Below are 15,983 nucleotides of genomic sequence, written 5' to 3' on the forward strand. Positions count from 1 at the left end.
AAGTACTTATTCAGTTATGTTATTACTAGGGCTTCCCTTGTGGCTCAGCTGGTAAAGAATCTGCCTGCAATGTGGGAGACCTGGGTTCGATCCCTGGGTTGGGAAGATCCCCTGGAGAAGGGAAAGGCTAATGTTCTTAAATGACACGACTGGTCCACTCACTCTCTTGTTGGAATTGTCTTTCTTCTAAGCCTGGGTAGTAAAATTTAATTCCAGGTGTGACTTCAGAGCTGTGCTTCCTTTGTTCTTTACAATAATTCTGGGTAAATAGCAGGAACTCAGTAAATACCAACTGACTGACTAATTAAAAAAAAACAGAAAAATAAATCTTGCATTGTTAGGCCCTATATAGAAACTGTTTTTCTTCAGCTCTTGATGGAAACCGGATATTCATTGGGTGTTTTACCTTGCACCTTGCACTTGTTTGTGCACTTACTTTTATGTCATCATTTTCCTTGTCTGGGCTTCCCTGGTGCCTCAGAGAGTAAAGAATCTGCCTGCAATGTAGGAGACCCAGATTCGACCCTTGGATAGGAAAGATCCCCTGGAGAAGGAAATGGTAACCCACTCCAGTATTCTTGCCTGGAGAATTCCATGGACAAAGGAGCCCGGCAGACTAAAGTCCAAGACGTCACAGACTCAGACAAGACTGAGTGACTAAGACTTTTCCTTGTCTAGCTGTTTATATTAGCAAAGAATATAATCTAAGAGTGGTAGATTAGTTGTGTTCCATCTTATAATAGTTTCTCTTTGATGCTTTGCCAAATATGCACACATGGATGCACGAATCCTAAAGGAAATATTCTGTCACATTATTCTCATACACGTGTGTGTGTGTATAACTGTTTTTAGTAGCTGTTTTTAGAATACACATGGGGACAAGGCTAAGGTAAAGAAAAAAATTGAGCAAAACAACCCATAAATCATTTGTTTAGAGTGAGCCTCTCTTCCCAAAGTATTTGTTCAGTGCTGTTAATATAAACCTTTCTCTGTTCTAAAGAATTGATGGCATCCTGTTTTCTGTGCTATTGCTTATGCTTGACCATGAGTGTTCTTAAAAAGATAACCATAAACTTCATCAGGCATTCTGGGACATTTTTTTTGTCCTATTAATGATTTTGCTGACACAGGGCTGTAACAAAACATATGCTGATCCTGTCCTCAGGAAGCATCAATAAGAATGGCTTTTAAAGTCACTATCACCATGGTGACTAGAGAGCTCAGAAAGCCACTATGCTTGATGCGAAAGCATCTGAAAAGTGGCCGAGGTGGTAAGGAAAACCATATAACCAAAAAGAGTAAAGCCTATATGATGCTGAAGTGGGGAGTAAAATGATTCAGAGGTAGGGAGGATGCACAGTAGAGATGGAATTGCTAATCTATCTGAGACTTGATCTCAATATGCAACAATTGAGAGCTTCAATATGAAACTTGAGAAGAAATAAATCATTACAATAGTGATGGACATTGCTGTTACCTTTCTGGTTTCTCTGATCTCTATATGTTGGCAAGCTGTGGGCTTAATCTTTCATGCCTCAAGTCTCTCTGCTCTTCTTTATGCTGACATTTTTGTATTCTCAGAAAATTTCCATGACCTTAAATAAAATAACTATATGCTGATGACCCCCAAAATTGATATTTTTGCTCAATTCCAGACTCAGATTTGGATATCTAACTTCCTACTCAGCATCTCTGACTAATAGTCAGTGAACATCTCTACATCTCCAAACCTGATCTCCTGATCTTCTATAGCCCAAAATCTGTGACTTGTAATTCTTAATAGATAGTAGCTTTTTCCTGTTCTTGCTCAGGCCAAATACTTGGGTGTAATCTTGACTTTTCTCCTCTTTTTATACCCCACCTCTAGTCAGTCAGTCTCAACTTTAAAATATACCCAGATCTAGACCACTTTGAATCTCCATTACTAATCTTCATTGTTAACGTTAGTTCTTGTCTCAACTAATGTACTGGCCTCCCAAGTTGTCTGAAGTTCTGTGCTCCTTGTCCATGCCTTAAACCGTCTAGTCTCCATGTATTAACTAGAATGTTCCTCTTAAAACAAAAACCAAAAGGTGTCATTGCTCTGTAGCTAACTTTCCAATGTCTTTTGTTTTACTCATTGAGGCATTGACATTGCCTGCTTCCCCTTCTCCCAGATCACACCAAATTACTTCCTTCACCTTAAATCTTTTCTTGCATGTCTCCTTCTCAGTGGGCAGGCAGCCCTTCTCAAAAATTCTTCTTCCCAACCCTTCTTCCTACCATCACCAAAGCATTTACAGGTCTGCCATAATTTTCTTTGCTCCCTGTGATTTATCATCCTCAAATATACTTTGCCCTTGATTTCTTTTAATATTTATATTACATTCCTCCAACAGGAACAGAAACTCCATAAGGACAGAGGTCTTTGTCATTTTTGCTTATAGATAACTCCCAAGTACCTTGAACAGTATCTACTAGATGCTGGATAAATATTTGCAGAATGAATAGATAAAGCAAAAAGCCTGGTGATGTTTGAGTAAATGAATTATTTTCTTCATGCCTCACGTTGCAGAAACTGAAGGGTCTCTACATGTCAACTCAATGCACATGTGTGCATCTTGTGTTGATCAAGATGCAGAAATGAAAAGGTTAGAAAAAGCCCCTGATACAGAATATGTTTGATCATGGTTACATATTCATTGTTTTAAAAAAATTATCATTAGGGACTTCCCTGGTGGTCCAGTGGTTAGGACTTGGCACTTAAACTGCTAGGACCAGGTTCAATCCCTGATCAGGGAACTAAGATCCCACAAGCCATGTGGCGTAGCCATATATATATGTAATTAATATCAATATGTGTAACAATTTTATTCTGGTAAAATTTTAAGGGCTTACCTGTTTGAGATGCAAAATAAAGTATTTATAAATGAACTGATAGGCGATCTAGGATTTTCTTTAAAATGCTCCAGGAGAAAAATAAAAAGAATAAATCAAAAAATGGGCAAATTATTGATGTGAAGTGATAGGCACATGGGGCTTATTATATTATTCTCTCTAGTTTTGTGTATATTTGCATTTTTCCATAGTAAAAGCTTAAAAGGTGTGGTTTCTAATATCCCTCCCTACTCAGAATAACTTTTATTGGAGTCAGAATTTTGTAAGTAGATCATTTGATTCACCAGTAATAAGAGACTCATTCATGTCCCCAAGACAAATAAAGGCCTTTCTTCAATATAATCCATCTCGAAGAGCTGACTCACTGGAAAAGACCCTGATGCTGAGAAAGATTGAGGGCAGGAGGAGAGGGGGCCGACAGAGGACGTGATGGTTAGCTGGCATCACTGACTCAATGGACAGGAATTGGAGTGAACTCCAGGAGACAGTGAAGGACAGGGAAGCCTGGCATGTTGCAGTCCGTGGGGTCACAAAGCATTGGGCACAACTGAATAACTTAACAACAACAGTATAACTAAAACAGAAAAGAAGACATAAAGACAGAAAATCCAATATAACCTCATTTATAAACCAAGCTGAACTTTTCAATTATCAAAAAGTTTTGCTCAAAATATGATTCTATCTAAAGAATTTTAACCAAATTTCCATTCATTTTGAATAATTAATGCAGATAAATGAGTAAATGATGTTTGCACATTTAGCAATTATATAAATAGGTATCCTGCATTTCTGTTAGCAAAATGGAGCATATTGTTTTCTAAATAAATTCTCACTAAATCTATTTAATAGCAGTAAGTATACAATTTGAGCAATAAGCTATCTCTTAAACTATGTATTATATGTATCATTGCACATATAAATACTGTAGAGTGTCAAGATATTTTAAAAGAAGGATTCTTATTATTTTTCTTCTGCATGTATGTACATAGATACACAGGTCTGGATATAAATTGTGTAATAAATAATGTATAGATGCTTAATTGTGTAATCAGGCAATGAAGCACCATTAGCTGAGTAAGTTCTGAATCATGAGTCACTGTATTGATAAAACATAGAGGAGAAAGCGATGAGATCATGGATGTAACTTTTTTGACAATATTCTCATCCCATAAAACATATAGAAGCACAGCACTGTAAATAAGACAAGTGAAGACAAAATATTTGGGATTTGGCACAAGAGTAAAGTATTATTTTTAATCTTTGGAAATATTGATAAGGACAAAATGCAGGTAATTGATTAGTTTAACCATTATTCCATGAAGCTGCTTCCTTTTATGAGAAAATATCCTGATATAGAGCACAAAATTAGTTTCAAAAAATCAGAGATAGTGAACACCTCCTTGTGTTTTATATTGTCATTTTTGTTTCATGGTCTCAAGTTGTTGTTGCTATTTTTTAACTTTTATTTTTGCATATAATCTTCTGAACCTTTCTGAAGCTTGGTCTTGTTCATCTCTCCCTAACCCTGCCCTTGGGACCACACTAAATGCTGTCTCCTGGTCCCTTTTTTCCGTCTCAAAGACGGATTAAATCCCACCTTCTCACCTGAGCTCAACTAGAAATGATCACTTCTCCATTAAACACAAATTCTCTCAACCAATACTTTCTGCTTATTTCTTCGCATTTCCAAAGCAATGGTTTTCAAACTTTTTTTTTGATACCCTGACACCTCCGTAAGTGCCGGCCCCTGGTGTTGTCCAGTGCTTAACCTGCACATCCTTATACAATCCCTGTCATTCAAACACAAGTCCCCTGAGCCAGCACTTATTTTTATTCCATTTTAGGGAAGAACCCCAACATGCTCGAGGATGTCAAGGAGTAGCAAGACTCCATAGGAGATGACTAAGCAAGTACCATGTTGCCGTGTTGCAATCCCATAGGTGCTGAGAGTAGACAGTGAGATTCCACGTGTCAGAGCACAACTGTTTTAATGTTCACAATGCAGCAACTAGCAGGAACATCGGCATAGTAGCACTGGTTTCTCTACCCCAGGCACCACAGAGTAATACAATATGCTGAGATGGCGACCATACACACAGTGGATTGCACCACCGCTGGAGAAACCAGGGCCCATGACTCAGCACTTTTGTTGCAAACAACTAACAAGGTAGCCTCCCATCCCCCAATCCACCCCAAGGATCAAGCAGCCTCATGATAGTCATCCTTTGGTCACTTTCACCTAATTAATTGCATGAAGTTCACACAGGGGATGTTAAGGCATGCATTTTGGCACATTCAGAAAAGAAAATGGAAGGAAGGTTGTGCGTTGACAGACTACCCTTGCCAGAAATGATATTGATTAATTCATCCCATTTTGAGAACGTTCTGGTTAAGAGAAATAAATTGATTTCATGACCCATTAATAGATACAACTCACTGTTTGAAATCACTGCCTCCTGTACCTAGCAAATACCTTGCCCTTCTGATTAAATGAACCATTATTAAATGCCAAATATTTGCTGATTAGTGTGTTCCATACTCAATATGCAATGTGTTATAGCAAGTGGATCATAGTCTTTTTATCAATGGTAGTTTAAGTTCCTGTTTTGCTATTTATTTCACCATTGTTTAGTACTTTATTTTTTATTATTTTATTCTTGTGAAGCAAAAATATGATATTCTAAGTAAGGTGCCTTGTAAACTGCCTGGTGGGTGTCAGGCATTAGTTTTAAATGGTCTTATCTCTGTGGATTTGTTTGCAGTGAAAAATTATACCCAAGAAGGAACTATTGGAAAGCTACTCTAAGAAACTGCATGAAAATTGAAATTATTGAACAAACCCTTGAACTTGGAAAACACGCATCATGTATACCCAGAGTGATTTTTAAACACACACACACACACATACACACACAAGCTTGTATTATGCACTAGTCAGTTAATGGAATATAAAATAGATTTGAAGTCCAGTGAAGCAAAAAAACAAAGAAAACCAAAGAGCTCTGAGATTAAAAAAAATAAATTTGTGTAGCCTTATATCCTATATGCAGTTTTGAAAATTTGCATGATTAACATTATTTAATTTTCACTGATTTTCCAGTTAAAATCTTTAAAGACAAAGTCAGTCAAGTGGTGTATTTGCTTTTCTTTGTACTGAAATGAATCCCATTTGTCTCCTCTACCATTTGAGCACCCTGAAAATGTGAAATAAATATTGGTTACTTTATAATGTAGTGTCATTCTGGATAGTATATGAAACTATCATCCAGTAAAAGTTCTCTGGTGTGGCACCTTTTTATGTGAATATCAACCTGGACCCATCTGGCTATAATTTTTATTTTGTAATGTTTGGCTTAACTAGTACAGTATCTTTGTTATGACTTGCAAATGATTATGCTACCTTATTTCTATAGTCTTTGGAAAAATATGGAAGCCTAAAATATTTTTTTAAAAAATAGCTATTTTATCATAGCTCCTGGGTAAGGTATATCCAAAGCATGGCAAAATAAAACCTTTCTTTATAGTAAATCTTGTTGACAAATATTTAAAGCACCCTGTAGTTACACTATTTGGGGGTTACTATGTAACTCAAGATGAGCAGTTAAGTCCTGTTACTCTAATCAGTAGGTCTGAGGTCTTAACTTTTAAAAACCCAGAAACATGGGTTTTTGAAGGAGTCAAAAGTTGACTTTGAAGAAGTCAACCATCTATCTTGACTCCTTCCTAAAGATAAAGTGAAGATCATTATGAAAATAGTATAGGCAAAAAGTTTGCTTTATTAAAAAAAAGCAATAATATACATCTATATATTCACTTTAAAAACTTGGGTTATTCATCTTTATTCAGGAAGCGGTGCTGATATCAAACAAGGCAAAGGATATTGAAGAATATTAAGGAAAAACGCAATTCAGCATTAGTAGTCATGCTAATGGCATCAAACTATAACATCTTAATATTACTGCACTTTAGTCAGTTAAAAATAAAATCATTTAATGAAAAAGGTGCATATTTTAGCAATCTGGGTTTTTGTATGGAAGAAATATTGATTTAACATTCAATCTGTTGTCACCTCACATAATTTTAATATTTCTGAGTAGACATGAAATCATTTTGAACCTATTAAAATGGACACAGGTGACAAATAGTTGATTATATGAAATGCAGTCTTTGAGTCAATCTATGCCAATTTATAATTGCCTGTGTGTGATACATTTTTAATAGAAACCAGTCTTATAGCATATTAGAGTCAGAACCTGTATTAGAAATAATTTAATCCATACCCCTTGATTAACAGATTTAAAAAACTGGGAGATAAATGAATTGGCAGAGGCCTCCCAACTAGCTTTTGAGAAAGCAAAGACTTAAATCTAGGTAAAGCATGTATTCTACTGTACAAAGAAACATCTTTTAAATCGTTATGTTCATTCATATGAATATGTTGCAGATATTTTCAAATACCTACATTGTGCCACACCCTGGTCTAGGCTTTGGGGTTAAAAATAGAAAAGACAAGGGTCTGCACCTAGAGAGAAGTAGTTTAGCAAGGAAGAAAGCTAATATTAGGAGAAAGAAGACAACATTATGATGGTAAATGTGGTATATTGGTCAAGCTGAAAGTCATTGAAAGGGAATTGGGATTGTGCCTAGGATCTTTGGCTGGTGGGCAGGGTGGAGGGTTCACTTGAATTGCAACCTTTCTTAACTTGACTGTTCTCTCCTCTCTTGACTCCTCCCCCCCTCCCCCTCCCCTCCCCCCTCCCCCTTCCCTCCCCCCTCCCCCTCCCTCTCCCCCCTCCCCTCCCCCCCTCCCCCTCCCCTCCCCCTCTCTTTTGCACTGGGTCTTCATTGTGGTGAGTGGGCTTTCTCTAGTTGTGGCAGGTGGACTTTTCTAGTTGTGGTAGGTAGGCTTTCTCTAGCTGTGGCATGGCTTCTCTCGTTGCAGAGCATGGGCTCAAGAACATTCAGATTTAGTAGCTGTGGCACATAGGCTTTCTAATTGTGGTGCAGGAGCTTAGTTGCCCCCCAGGATCTTAGTTCCCCGAACAGGGATTGAACCCGTGTCCCCTGCATTGGAAGGCAGATTCTTAACTACTGGGCCACCAGGGAAACACCCTTGTTGTCTCTTAAGTGATTTTTACACTTCCAGTTTGACCTTCCTGCAGATCTATCCTCCACATTGCTGCCTGGGTGGTCTTTCTGAAATCTGATCAAAACTCTTGCCTTCAAAGAGTGCCCAGCTCTTCAAATTCATTAAGTTCAAATTCATTTTCTTAGTGTGAGACCTTTCATGATCTGACTGCAGTCAGCCATTCCAGTATTACTTTCTGTTGCTCTTCCAGAAACATCCTTGATTCAGCAGCATAGAACTAACTACTTACTGTTTCCTATCGGCATGGGTGGATGAAGTTTGGGAGCATTCTTGCCTGAAGGCCACCATTAACTCAGTGAAGTGGAAGCAAAGCCATCCTTAGAAAATAAGAGGGGATGCGACAGTGTTGGTGGCCTGTGGGAAAAGTGAAAGTTGCAGGGGTAGGTACAGTTAGGGTTAAAAGTTCTTCCATTTCTCTGATCCTTATTGGGCAAAACTGTTTTCCCTTGAAAATGTGAAAGTTTCTGAATACAATAAATTGCTTACTCCTATCTGCCACTAGGTTTCTAGAGATTAAATTATTAAATTGGGTATAAAAAGGGGATCTTCATATTATTTAAAGCTCATTTTGACCAGTTCAATATTAATAGAATAAAAGGAAAACCAGATAGTCCAATGGGAAATTCAAAAGAAAGGAGTATTTTGATTCTTGGCAGTTTCTTTTTCTGCTTTAGTTATGTGTGAAGGAAGTTTGAAACAGCATACTTTTAAAGAAGAGTCTAGTTTATTTGATGGTGGCTTTAATCTTTTGTAAGTTGACAACCAAGTTAATTGAAAAGTATGTTTGATATATTTTATTATTCATGTTATTCCAGTGGAATTTGACACAATAATTGTCTGCAATTAGAAATCTGCCTGAGGTGAAAGATATTTACATGTTGGACATAGCCAAATAGCTTAAAATTGCATTTAATGTTAGTAAATTTTTGGAGACTCTTTACCTTATCTTCTAAAAGATGATAAGTGCAGTTCAAATTGAATATAGGATAGAAATTGAAGAATCAGATTATAGTTTTGAATAATGTGGAATCCTTTCTGATATAGAACTTTTAAAACCTGGCTTCATTACAGTAATGAACGTACTACTCTTGGTTGCAACAGGGAGTCTAGGAACGGATGGTGGCTATGTGGAAATTGTAAATGTCAGATCTCAGTTTAATTGTGGTGGAAATACGTGGTGGCTCATTCTGAGTATTAAACAGCTGTGCAAATATTGGGAGAGCAGAAAATCTAACATAATATAACTAATACTTAGATGTTCTGAAAGTCTCATTTTTTTAAGCAGGAGCTAAAACCCTGTGTAGGAAAAATAAAGGTTAACATGCGATGTATAAATCATAGTTTGTCAACCCTGGCTCCACATTAGAAACACTTAGGGAGCTCTTAAAATAAACCTATATTGGACCCCACTGGCAGGTATTCTGCATCAGTTGGTTTGAGATGATGCCTAGGCATTAGTTTCGTTTTTATAATAAAATTTGCGTCTAATTCTGCTGTGTATTTCTGCTGGAGAATCACTGGTGGACACGGGTGAACGTAAAGTTCCACGGACTTCAGTTATAAAAATTAAGGTAGCTAATGTATCTTATCTTTTCAGAATTTTTCATTCTACAACCATCATGCAGTGTGACATAGTTAACAAAAATTAAGTTGGCTACTTGCACTTTTATGATTGAACTGGCCAAACGAATCTTCTGAAGATAAATGAAATGAAGCCCAAACCAGACAGAAGTGTAGATCACCCTGTCTTTTGTGATTTCACATTTACTTGACTAGAAGTACTAATGCTCAGTAGAACGAATCATCCTGATGGTGCATTTTTATATACCTCTTGACGGTCTCATAAATAAGACATGGCTGAAATCATATCAGAGGAAAATTTATGGTGAAAACCCAGAATCCCTAAAGCAAGGGATTATATATTACATATATTATAGCCATTATGCCAAAAGAGTAATAGATTCACATACACACATATACATATGCCATGCTTCTTCAGCTATCTGAACTATATAATATGTATTAACAAAAGCTGCACACATATATATTCACTAAATACATGTATAATAAAGCAGCGCTGTTATCTTAAATCATCTCCTGCCATTTTCCTAGAGCTCTATCACTTACCATTTTCACTTGGTACGAGAAAACTAGACCTCTTTCCAATAGAGAATTCACTTGCAAGGGTTTATTTATTTATTTATTTTTTGCCACAATTAAGGATACTTGAAAGAATATGTTCCCAAACACATGCCCACAAAAATAGTACTGGTTCTGTGATCATGAGACTTAATTCAAATCTTACCTCTGCCTAAATTTTATGAGCCTTAACAATTTTATTGATAGAATTGTGATACCGTTAAATACCTCAATGAATTCTTGGGAGGATTCAAAAAGGTAAGAGCAGTGAAGGCAGGGGTTATGAATGTTTGGTTCCCTGATCCCAAGCCTCTAGAACAATACTCAGTACCTATTATAATAGGCGCTGAGTCAGTATTTTTCAATGAATGAAGGAAACCTTAGTATATACAGTTGACTGTCCCGCATCTAGTGATGCAATATTGTGCACCTGTTGTGCACCCTTGGTGTTGTGTTCTTCCACAGTGGTGTAAAGGATTGGTTCATATGTGTCTTCTTGAAAGCATTCACTGATTTTTTTTAATTGAAAACAACAAAGTGTATAAATAGAACCTAGACTATTTCAGAATATAATCAAAAAGAAAACTCGGGTAAAGAAAGAACAAGATGGTCAGGTAGTTGAATTAGAAATGGTTTTTACTATAATGTTGAAATAGATGGTGGTTATCTAATATTTGCCAGAGAAGGCAATGGCAACCCACTCCAGTACTCTTGCCTGGAAAATCCCATGGATGGAGGAGCCCGGTAGGCTGCAGTCCATGGGGTTGCGAAGAGTCAGACAGGACTGAGCGACTTCACTTTCACGTTCCACTTTCATGCATTGGAGAAGGAAATGGAAACCCACTTCAGTGTTCTTGCCTGGAGAATCCCAGGGACGGGAGAGCCTAGTGGGCTGCTGTCTATGGGATTGCACAGAGTTGGACACGACTGAAGCGACTTAGCAGCAGCAGCAGCATCTAATATTTGCAGGTTGTTTATCATTCGTACCCAAGCCCCATTATATACCAGCAAAGAGTGATCAATGTTACAGTCTAGAGAAGCCCTTCTCAACTTTTTTTTGACACTGGGAATACTCAGGGATCTTACTAAAATGATATTCTGATTAGGGGATGAGGCTAAGAATCTTATTTTCAAAATGCACCTGACCAGTTCAATAGTCAAGGAAGACTTTGTTCAGGATTAATCCGATAGAGGAGAGAAGTTAACTCAAGTGTACCGAAACAAAAGATGAGAGAATCTTAAATGCTGGGGTAAACTAGTGGGAAAGTACTGGAAAAGAGTGGGGCCAGGAGACCTAAGACAGGAGCCCTATTTTTTAGATACCTACATTTCCAAGGGATGATTCCCAGGTCTTTGAGAAACTCATTCCTGGGTTGTAGCAGATTTCCATCTCAAAGAGACAGAGAAAGGATTCACAGTTGCAAGTTTTCTAAAGTAAATACCCTTAAAAAAGGGAGGTTAGGATCCTATTGTCAGGAAGAACCCAGTCTCAAATTTAGTCAAGTTAAGAGGAGCACTAACGCAATCTTGTTCCATGTACCTTTCTAATAAGCTCCCAGGTCGTATCAATGCCACTGGTCTGCAAACCTCTCTGGATAACACAGGTGTGCACTGTTGCATTGATAGGTAGGAGATATTCAATATTGATGAACAGTTTTCACTTATCTTTTAGCTTCAAGAGTATGTATACAAGTGTGAATTTAAAGTGGTCAATACCATTGTCCTTCTAGTTGTTGTCCAGTCACCCAGTCATGTTTGACTCTTTGCAACCCCATGGACTGCAGCACACCAGGCCTTTCTGTCCATCACCAGCTCCCAAAGTTTGCCCAAGTTCATGTCCATTGCATCAGTGATGCCATCCAGCCATCTCATCCTCTGACACCCTCTTCTCCTTCTGCCCTCAATCTTTCCCAACTTCAGAGGCTTTTCCAATGAGTCGGCTGTTCACCTCAGGTGACCAAAATACTGGAGTTTCAGCTTCAGCATCAGTCCTTCCAAAAGTATTCAGGGTTGATTTCCCTTAAGATTGACTGGTTTGATCTCCTTGCTGTCCAAGGGACTTTTGGGAGTCTTCTCCAGCACCGCAGTTCAAAGGCATTAATTCTATGGTCCTCCACGTTCTTTACAGTCTCTCACAACCATACATGACCATTGGGAAGAACATAATTTTGACTACACAGACCTTTGTCAGCAGAGTTATGTCTCTGCTTTTCAACATATCGTCTTGGTTTGTCATTGCGTTCCTGCCAAGAGCAAATGTCTTCTCCATGGCTGCAACTATTAAAAATGTCCACGAGTCTCTCTTCATGAGATGAATTTTGGAATAAGGCGGGTCCCAGGGTCTAGAACATATTTGACATTGACCTCATTTCACTAAAAGTAAAAAGTGTTAAGTGAAGTTCCAGTGGTATATTTTGATTATTTTCTCTAACCCCCTAACAAATAGGTCACATCATCCATTTTTAACAGACAAAAAAAAAAAAAAACAAAAAATGTAGTCAGTTTTGGTCAGTGAAAGTGCAAATAGCACAATTCAATTCTGCAAACAGTTATTACCTGATAAAGTCAGCGTCTTAAATAATCAGCTAAACTAGAGTGGATATGCCAAAACTGTAGAAAATTATTAAAGATAGAATAATAAAATACTGTGGGGACTTTTTAAAACATCGAATTCTCCAAAGGACATTACTATAAACTAATTTTCCTAATTGCATAAGAATGGAGGATTTTTTGAAAAATGTGAGTCAAAAGACTTATATGGCATTTGAATCACCTGTGTGGACTCTGGCTTTTATTCTATTAAATTTGATGTGGTAATTTAAAGAGTTCTTATTAGAATAATCAGCATTCTAAAATGCAATCATTAACATATCTTATATAAAAAAACAGTGAGGTCTGAAATGCACTCAAAAAACAAGCTTTAAATTGCTAAAACTAAAAGTATGTAATGATAACCCAATCCAAAGGTCAAAAAAAGCATAATTAATTAAAACTGAAGAAAATAAATCAATGAATTAATAGGATTAAGAAAGCTTTGCCTTCTTTTCATCAAAAGTTAAAAAGCCAAAAATGTGATTTTTAAAAGACTAGCTTTACATGAATGGATTTTTTAATCCACTGAAAACCTAATTCAAGTTTTAGGACTCAAACAAAAAGTTCCTAACAATTTAATTTGCACTCATTGGAGGTTCAGTCAGACCAAGACATTTAATTTGGCAGCCTCGTTTTTAACAGATAGAGCCTCCTCTTTAGTTTGGCTTGGTTAATAAAATGGAGGAGTTCCAATGATTTTGGATGCAAAGTAATAATCAAGTGAATTCTATGTTCCATTGATTTTCATTGTCAAATTGTACATTTTCTTTTCCATATATCAAACATCACTCTCTGAAATGAACTCTGGAAGTTGGAAATTGAAAAAAGAGAGAATTAGATGCAGAACATCTCTTAGACCATCATACATCCACCACAATTGGCATCATTTCCCCCTAATCTCTTAGTTTGCTACTTCTGGTTGCTTCCTAGACAGAACCATTTTCTGTAATAAGAGTTAATACCCTCAAAATACTTGCTATCTGCCACATGGTGTTCTAGAACCTTTACATCTATTCATGTTCATGATTACCCAGTGAAATGGGTAACACTGGAATTATCAATATCCATATTATTAAGCTTAGGGCACACTACAGCTGAGGACACGTAAGTAATCAGTGTCAGAATTTTGGCTTGAACCAGGTCATCTGACTCCAGAACCTTCATTTTAAAAAGTGTGTATGTCCTGTGTTTTTATAAGAAAGACAAATACTGAAGATACTTGTAAAACAAACTTTCAGTTAATGAATGTCTAATTAGTTACTAATTAGAGCAGGCACCAGCTTTGCTGTCCTCAAAGTTGGGAGGTAGACTCTTGCCAACCACTCCTGAAACCTTCCACATGCCTCCTACTCACCAGTACCCCCAACACACAAATATACAAATGTTAACACTTGTATGTGACTTTTCTAGAATTGTGGCCTTGCTTTTTTTCTTAGTTTTAATAGCCAAATACACAGCTCTGGACACTAGTTGTCTAATGTTCAAAATCTTTTAAGTCTCTCCCAATCTGCAGGTTTTCCCCTTGTATTAGAGTTCTCCAGAGAAAGGGAACCAATAGACTATATAGAGAAATATATAGATATTGATATATAATAGATTTATTATAGCATTAGGCTCATGAGGTAATGGAGGCCAGAAAGAAAGTGAAATCGCTCAGTCGTGTCCAGCTCTTTGCGACCCCGTGGGCTGTAGCCTACCAGGCTCCTCCGTCCGTGGAATTTTCCAGGCAAGAGTATTGGAGTGGGGTGCCATTTCCTTCTCCAGGGGATCTTCCCGACCCAGCAATCAAACCCGGGTCTCCCGCATTGCAGGCAGATCCTTTACCGTCTGAGCCACCAGGGAAGCCTAATAGAGGCCGAGAAGTCTGATAATCTGCTGTCAAACTGGACAACCAGGAAAAAAGCTGGTGTCATAATTCACTTGGAGCCTGAAAGTCTGAGAACCAGGAGGCTGCCAGATGTAAAATTAGGTCTCTAAAGACCCAAGATCTAGGAGCTCCAGTGTCCAAGGGCAGGAAAAGATGGGTCACCCAGATCAAGAAGAGAGTAGGAAGTCTCCCTTCATCTGCCTTTTTGTGCAATTTGAGTCCTCAGTGGACTAGATGATGTCCTTCTCACCTTCACCCCCACTGGTGAGAGCAGATCCTTGCTGCGTGGCTTGCGGTCAGTTCCCTGACCAGAGATTGAACCTGTACCCCCTGCAGTGGGGGTGTGGAGTCCTATCCACTGGAGCACCAGGGAAGTCCCAGGGGTGGATTTTCTTCACTCAATCTGCTGACTGAAATGTTAATCTCTTCCAGAAGCACCCTCCCAAACATACCCAGAAATGTTTTACCAGCTAGCTGGGCATCTCTTAAGCTAGTCAAGTTGGCACATAAAATTTATCATCATACCTCTCTGTCATTTTCAAAGGGTTCATTTGTTGAACAAGCAGCATTGTTTGTTCTATGATGTTTTCCATGGTCTGGCTTTTGCTGCCTGCGCTTTTGTGATATAGTTTCATTTGTCCCACCACCCTTTGTATTTGTTCCTGTCCTCTGTATTATCCTGTATTTCCTGTAAGCACTTCTTATCTGCCCTGTTCCCGTGGCACTCAGGTCCACTCTAGATGTGGATGACAGCTAACAGGGTTCAGTTGGAATCGCTTGTTTCTCCAGTAGGAACTATGAGCCCATGTGTATTTGGCTTTGGGCATTGGTTCCTAAATGCCTATCCAAGATCAAGTTCTAGGGTTCAGAGTAGACAGAGTCCTATATGGATTCAGGGTAGAATGAGAAAAATAAGGACTACTTTTTTCTTAAAGTTAAATTTAACCTTTTAAAAAGAGTATTCTTTATTGTGAAATTTCAGCTGTCCTGTTTTACTATCATCATTTTCCCTTTATTTATATTTTTATTTGGATGAAATAAAAATCCAGTGTTGGCCTTCATTCTTTTTTATTATGCTGTTTACAAAGTTCAAAACTTTTGGAAATACTCCTTCAGTCTAACTGTCCTACCAACAATCACAGTTTTCATTTTCATAAAAGAAATTATTGCTCTGAACCAATGCTGTTTGATAAAACTTTGAAAAAATTTCTCTCTAAAGTCTGTCTTAAAGAAAGGTATCTGTGATTTGTGTAAGCTTGTGGGTGCGGGTGTGTGTGTGTGTGTGTGTGTGTAAGCTTTTGAATACAACTCAAATTCTATCACAAATGTAGTTCACCCCTAAAGTTGCTATTCCCCTCT

At 37.7% G+C, this 15,983-nt stretch overlaps 1 protein-coding gene and 1 non-coding gene across 2 annotated transcripts in view; both read left to right on the top strand.

The window, feature by feature from the left end:
- The window catches only part of IL1RAPL1 (interleukin 1 receptor accessory protein like 1), a 757,712-nt gene that overhangs the window by 22,817 nt on the left and 718,912 nt on the right, over positions 1 to 15,983 (top strand). The window lies entirely within an intron of this gene.
- TRNAL-UAA (transfer RNA leucine (anticodon UAA)) lies at positions 2,711 to 2,781 on the top strand. Its single transcript has one exon. It is a non-coding gene; the product is annotated as a tRNA-Leu (tRNA).

Source organism: Muntiacus reevesi, chromosome X (genome assembly GCF_963930625.1).
Source record: "Muntiacus reevesi chromosome X, mMunRee1.1, whole genome shotgun sequence".
NCBI lineage: Eukaryota > Metazoa > Chordata > Mammalia > Artiodactyla > Cervidae > Muntiacus > Muntiacus reevesi.